This window comes from Narcine bancroftii, chromosome 8, assembly GCF_036971445.1.
Source record: "Narcine bancroftii isolate sNarBan1 chromosome 8, sNarBan1.hap1, whole genome shotgun sequence".
NCBI classification, from domain to species: domain Eukaryota; kingdom Metazoa; phylum Chordata; class Chondrichthyes; order Torpediniformes; family Narcinidae; genus Narcine; species Narcine bancroftii.
In genome coordinates, this window is record NC_091476.1 from 161091278 (window position 1) to 161099050 (window position 7773).

Consider the following 7773-nt stretch of genomic DNA (forward strand, 5'->3'; position numbering starts at 1 on the left):
ACTCTCAGAATACCCTCCAATAATTTTCCCACTACTGACGTCAGACTCACTAGCCTTTTGGAGCCTTTTTAAACAACAGAACAACATGAGCTACTCTCTAATCCTCCGGCATCTCACCTGTGGCTAAGGACATTTTAAATATTTCTGCCAGGGCCCCTGAAATTTCTACACTAGTCTTCCTCAAGATCCAAGGGAATATCATGTCAAGTCTGGAGGATTTATCTACCTTTATTTGCTGTAAGGCAGCAAGCACCTCCTCTTAAATCTCTATATGTTCCATGCCACTGCTGCTTGGTTTCCCTTCCTTTCCTCAGCCAATTTTCTGAGTAAATACTGATGCAAAAAAACTTTAAAATCTCCCTATCTCATGAGGTTCCACACATAGATTACCACTCTGATATTCAAGGGGACCAATTTTGTCCCTATCTTTTTTACTTTTAACATTCTTTTAGAAACCCTTTGGGTTATCACATTATCTGGCAAAGCAAACTCATGCCTTTTGCTTTCCTGATTTCCTTCTTAAGTATTTTCTATATTCTGGTATCTCATTTGCTCCTTGTTGCCTTTACCTGCTCTAAACCTCTCTCTTCTTAACCAGATTGCCAATATCCCTTGAAAACCAAGGTTCTCTATATCTGTTAATTTTGCCTTTCATCCTGACAGGAACAGGCGAACTCTGCACTCTCAAAAGTTCGCCTTTGAAGGCCTTTACTGAACACACCCTTGCCAGAAAACAACATCCCGATCCACTCTTCCTAGATCCTTTCCTCATTTCCACAAAATTGGCCTTTCTCCAATTTAGAATCTCAACTCTAGGATCAAACCTATCCTTATCTATAATTAAATTGAAACTAATGATATTTTGGTCACTGAACTCAAAATTTTTGCCTACATATTTCTGTCACCTGACCTGTCTGGTTCCCTAATAGGAGATCAAGTATTGCATCCTCTCTCATTGATACCTATATATAGAAAACTTTCCTGAACACATTTGACAAACTCCAAGCCAGCTAGCCCTTTTACAGTATGGGAGTCCCAGTCAATATCTACTACCAGTTAAAATTGACTATCACATCTTTCTGTTTCTTACATTGGTTTGCTACCTCTGCAAATTTGTTCCTCCAATTCGCTCTGACTGTAATGCAACCCTATCAGTGTGGTCACACCTTTCCTGTTCCTCAGCTCCACCCATATGGCCTCTGGGCTGCCCTGTCTAAGCACAACTGTGATATTTTCCCTGACGAGCAATGCCACTTCCCCCTTTCACCCCTGCCCCTCCCTCCAACTGAACCCCAGAACATTGAGCTGGCAGTCCTGCCCCTCCTACAACCAAGTCTAAAAGCAATAATGTCATAATCCCACATTCCAATCCAACAATACTCCTTGCATTGAAATTTATACACGAGTTCAGCATTTCCAGTACTTTTTGTTTCCCCAGATCTACATTTGGAATACTTTTAGTTAAATATCCTGGGAGGTGTTTTTCAAGATAATTGAAGATTATGCCACCAGTTTTGGAGTAAATTCAATCAACCCCAACTGGAAGTACATGGTTGGAGAAATAATTCTAGGCCAGTAGCATTATATGGACAGTTCTGTGGGTTAGAACAAGGAATCCAAAATTGATAGCAAAAGAAAACAAACTGTTGGAAGAGGTCAATGGTCAAGCAGCACCTGCAGAAACAAAGGGATGAATGGCATTTTGGGTCAAGACCCAGCAAAATTTGAGGATAAGGTTCCTTTTAGTAATAATATACAAAATTGTAATATAAATGAAATCAACTTTTTTCTGCCCTAAGGCAAAGAGTTGACATGAGCATTGCCCAGTGCCCTTAACAGTAAGAGAAAGAGAAGCAAAAGATGGTCCCTTTAGAGACATTAAGTGCCCACCTCCAGTGCTCTAACAGCCACATAGACTTCTGTTCAAGTCATTGACAACCTGAGTTCCAGGTCCAAACCTCTGATACAATGAAGAAACGTTTAGTGCCTGAGGCCTTTCAGGAACACTTTTTGCCCTCAACATCCTCTCGAGTCCCAGTTTTTATACCAGTTTCCCATGAGCCCATCTCCAGCAAGCCCGCAGCCTGAGTGGGTCCTTTGACCACGTCGCCATCAACCTGCAGCCTGAGTGAGTCCTTTGACCGCAAGTTGCCAAGTGCCTGCATCCTATAGGCCCTTCAGTGGTTCTGCTGCTGTTGTCACCTTCCTTGTAGAGTCATCTCTCATGCTGCACCACAGGAGGTGTTCTCCTTGTTTCTGCTGCCCTGCACCATTCCACTGCTTCCCCAGAATCTTCAATCCCTCATGGTACACTGCTCAGCACAGGTGGTGCCATCTTGGGCACAGACCCTGTGGTTTATCAAATGTTGGTCTAACAATACAGGCACTCAGCCAATATTTTGAATTAATATGAAGTATGATGACAAATTATTCACACCATTCCATTGATTGAGCCAGATCTGTCAATACAAAAGATAAACCAAGATTTTGTGCAGAAACACAAAGAGTAACATTTTCACTGGCAATAATGTAGAATGGCATTGTAACAACAGGTTTGGCAAATTTGAATTGTCCGCATCAACCACAGGACTGTAATGGAGGGCATTGCTTGCATGGTAAAACAAGTTGTTATAGCCCAGTTCCCACATTGTGTAGCTGAAGCTGGGGACCAGGAATGTAGCCCAGATTTCAGCTGGAGTTGAGGACCTGTGTGGTGAGGTGTGCTGCAGAAACCAGGGATCAGAAACATGGCCTGATATGTGGTAGGGCTCATGAGGATGTGACTGGAATGTAGTGGGAGTGTGTGCAAGAAGTCAGGATGGAAGACTTTGGTGCTTGAGCTCAGATGTGTGTGCTTATGCAAGCAAGCGTCAATGTCTCAAGCAGCTTCTAAACATCCCAGCACTAATATGTAAACATTAATTTCCATGAAGCAGAACCTGGTTTTCAGTCATTTGAATCACTTTGCTACCGGATCCAAACCTTGTTCTGTGAAATCCCTGTGATAGCCGTTGTGAAATGACAACCCCTCTTTCAAAGAAACCACTCACAGGAAACAGACATTCTACAATATGTAGTTCAGTTCAGGCCCCTCACAAACAATTCCAATAGCAATAAATCTGAACACCACTCGTTGTTACAGCAGGAAACTGAGATATTTTGACATCTTCACTGTACTAAGTGAGGCACAATGGTCAGGAGATATATAATCTGAAGAATGAGGTGATTACATCTTTAGAGGGGAAAACTGGAAGAGGAAGAATCAGCTTCACTGACTGCCTATGGAATTAATGAAAACCAGCTCGGTCTAACATGGAGCCAACACACTGCAGTCATCAGTGCATGAGCCCAACCATAGAAGTTTCAGTGAGCTCCAAGGAAATCCTACTCTAGGCTTTTTTGGGGGGGAGGGGAAACCTGGTTCTCATCCCAAAGAGACATCCTCCTGAGTGATTCTAAAGCTCCAGTGATCTCAACCCTCTGGAAAAGAATGAGAGAAAGGGAAGAAACAGGTCCTGCTCTTGATGAAATGCTTGGAGCATCACCCTTGTCAAAGAGATGATCACAGTGAGTCCTTGCAATGTTTCCCATCCAAACATTGACATCTGATAGATTTTAAATTGTTGATGTAGACATATTTTGATCCACATTACCCATTCCACAACAGACACTAATGATTGGCCACTACCTAGTCCACTCATTCACCCTGGCCCCAAAACATGAATGTCAACAAAAACAATGCCAGATAAAGATCGTTAAAGTTTTCACAGACCCTCAAAGCCACCTTGCTTCAAAAAGCACCTCACACACAACATATCAGCTCTCAACTCAGGAGAAACATAGTGCTCTGAAATCTGTCACTAATTAGATCTTTATGAAGGTTCTTGGCATCTGTAACAAGGAGCTAATTAAAGTTCAAACAAAAATATAACTGGATTTGAAGCTCCATCTTTTAAAGGAAAACAGAGAGATTTCCAAGCACTTCAAAGCAGGGATCCAGCACAAATCTCATAACATGAAAAAAAGGCTGTAGATGGAAATAGCATAGAAGGCCTGATAACTCCTGAGCAACCATGGAGGTCTTGGGTTCTTCAGTGCTCAAAAAACCATCCACAGACCCAACTTACGTCCCACCTTACTGGGAGCCAGAAACAGGGGTGAACTCCTCAGGGGCTGAGGCAGTGGTAGGAATACTTTGACGTCCTCTTTAACTGTGAAGGCCACAGACCTAACCCTCTTTATATTTCTGAGGCCTGGACTATCTACAACAGTCAACTCAAGGCATTGTCCTCTCAAAGGCCAGCACCCCCAGCATAGAGATTCTAGCTTCACGAGGTTGGAGAAAAAGATTCAAAGATATTATCAAAGTGAAAGGAGTCACGTGATGGAGTAGTGGCTGGTCAGGTGGAACCAGCCCTCTTCAGAGAAAAGAAAGAAAAAGTGTGAAAAAACAGAGCTCAATAAACATAAAATACAGGAAGAGAAAGATAAAGTTACAGAGAAGAGACAGAAGATGGCATAAGAGAAAAAAATAAGAATAACAGTGAAAAGGGAAGAAGGAAAATCACTGAAGAAGAAGGCCTTAACTGCACGTCGGAGCAGAGAGCCACGGTGGAGAGGACCGGCCAATCTCCAGTGTTGGTGTGTCCCCAGAGGAGCGGTGTCCTCCTGACTGACAGACTTCAAAAATGGCTCTCAGAGCTAAGAAGAGGTGCGCAACTGCGCAGTGCGCAAGTAAAAGAAAAGGTTAATGCTGGTGGGAGGGGGACTCAGCTGAGGAGCAGCCAGCTGCGGAGAGCCAGCTGAGAGACGCCCAGTATCGGGGCATTTGGCTGGTGGAAGCAAACAAGAAAGAAGAAGAGTGGTGAGAATGAAGGGCTGGAAGAGGGTGAGCGGCAACGGGGCGATCGGCAGGGGGACGAGGCACAGCAGTGGGTCGGCCTGCAGCAGGGGGCCCAGCGGCGGGTCAACCTGCAGCAGGAGGTCCAACAACAGGAGACACAGCAGCTGGAAGCCCAGCAAGGATACAGAAGCAGCTCACCAGAGAAGGATAAAGATACACAGATACGGAGAAGAGAAGAAGATGATACAGACAGATACAGACACAGAAGAAGAGGAAGAAGAAGACCAAGAATTTCAAAGGAAAGAAGAAGGTAAAATAGAAGGATAAAGTTTAGATAAAGCCTTTTTCAAAGAACAAATTAAGTCATTAAAAGAATGGGTATCATTAGAATTTAGTTCAATCAAAAGAAAAATGAAAAGAGGTGAAGACAAAATGCAAAGCTTAGAGTTGGACATGACTGAAATAGGGAAAAGAGTAGAAAGTGTGGAGGAACGAGAAGCTGCTGTAGAAATGGAGATAAATGATTTAAGAGGGAAGATAGAAGAGAGCAAAAAAATTTAAAGAGACACAAGATTTATTGTCACAAAAAATTGACATATTGAAAAACTACAGTAGGCAAAACAACATAAAAATAGTGGGCCTGAAAGAAGGCAAAGAAGGGTCAGATATGAAGGAATTTATAAAAGGATGGATCCCGAAGGTGCTGGGAACGACAGGTTCACATGAAGAAATAGAAATCGAAAGGGCACATAGAGCGCTAGTACCGAAACTGCCACCACATCAAAAACTGAGATCCATATTGGTAAAATTTCTAAGATATATGGGAAGAGAAAACATACTGGAGCAGGCAAGAAAGAAGGTTAAAGACAAGAAGCCATTGGAATATAAGGGAAAAAAATATTTTTTTTTACCCGGACATAAGCTTCGAACTTTTAAAGAAGAGGAAGGGATTCAACATGGCGAAAACAATTTTATGGAAGAAAGGGTATAACTTTATATTAAGAAATCCAGCAGTACTCAAAGTATTTATTCCTGGGGAACGGAATAGACTATTCTCGGACCCAAAGAAAGCCCAAGAATTTGCTGAACATTTGCAGGACAGGACAAGAGAGGAGGAGGAGTGACAAGAAAATATACAAAAATATGTAAAAATATAAAGTAAAGATAATGTATATATAAAGATTTAAAGATGGATAAGAGAAGGGGAAGAAGGGGAAAAAAGAGAGAGCTTTGTTATAAGTATAGGAAAATAGTGTTCTCTGGGGGGACCTGGGGGGGGGAGAATAATGGTCACTGCAAAATCGGTTGACGCTTGCGAATAAGTTCGCAAACCGAATGGAAAGGGGAGTTGTGGTTGGCGGCAAGGGACAGGGGGCAATCCAAGGAGAAGAGGTTCATTTGGGGTTAAAGGGTTATTGCTTGTGGGGATTGTTGGGGTTTTTCATCTCTTAAGTACATTATCATATATTGAGATTAAAAAGGAAAACTTAAAAAACAGTCATGGAAAAAAGGGATGGAAGTGGTGAAGAGGTGAAAAAGAAGTGAAAATAAAGATATAAGATGGTCATGTTAGAACATATGACTATAAACATTAATGGAATATATAACCAAGCTTAAGTGTATCCCATTGGGAAAAAAAAATCACATATAATTTAAAAGACAAAGTTACAATGTTTGAAAAAACCTGGGAACCATATATAGAACATAACAGAAAGAACAGGCCTAGGACCACCACCACTAAAATGATAAGAAGATAAACACGGTCAGATTTAATGTGAACAAGTAGATGATACGTCTTTTTTGTTCGTATTCCTTTTGTATAAAGATATGGTTTTATTGTATTTTATATGTTCAATATTTACTGTTTTTGGAGCGGGGTGGGAAGGGGGAAGGGAGGGATGGGGAAAAAAAGAGAAACTGTCACTGTGAATATTTAAAGAGATACATCTGTAAATATATTGGTGGATATGGTTCATAGTGCAATAAATAAAGAATTACAAAAAAAAAGAAGATACACATTCAAAGGAGAGAAATGTAAATAAAGAAAGAAGTGCAAGCATACTGACTGTGCAATGCAGAGAATGAATAATGTGCAAAGTTTAAAAAAAAAGATATTATCAAAGCCTCTTTGAAGAAATGGTGCATACCCCATAACTGAACAAAGTGGTGAAGAAGTATTCCATTGGTATTTGATTGTTTGGGGGGCATGTGTTGGGAAACAGAATTAGCAAGAGTGTGTCCTGTTGAAGAGTCTACAGATCTCGTGTTGGCCTCATTGGCCAATGAAGGATCCACAAAATCGGAGGTGAAGACCTAGAGGGACAGATTGAAATGCAAACAATGATCCTCCTGCCTTTTAGACTGTGGCCCTCCCCCCACACCATTTCGTTCTTGCGCCTGTCTAAACTTTTCCATACTTTGATGAAGGGCTCAAGCCCTCTGGGAGCAGCAGCAATCAGCAAAGACCCCCGCCACTGGGCACGCGTTCTATTCTCGCTGCTGCCATCAGGAACGAGGTAGAGGTGCCACAAGACTTGCACCACCAGGTTCAGGAACAGCTCACTCCTCCAAACTCAGTCCGGGACTCCAACTTGTGCACTTTATTGATTTTCTTTTTTTTAAATTCTCTCTCCATGTTGCACAGTCAGTTTGTTCACATTTGTTATTCTTTATTTGTTTGCACGTTTTACACTGTGTACAGTTCATTGTTTGCAGGCTATCAATGAGTGGTAATTCTGCCTCGCCCACAGTGATAAAAAGAATCTCAGGGCTGTATGTGAAGTCAGGTCTGTTCTCTGACAATTAACCTGAAGCCCGAAACGTTGGTTCTGCATTTTTATCTTCCCTGCATAAAGTGTTGGACCTGCTGGATTTCTCCAGCATTGAACCGCGCCCTTCCTCGTCTTGACCCCGACTTTTACTTTAGATTG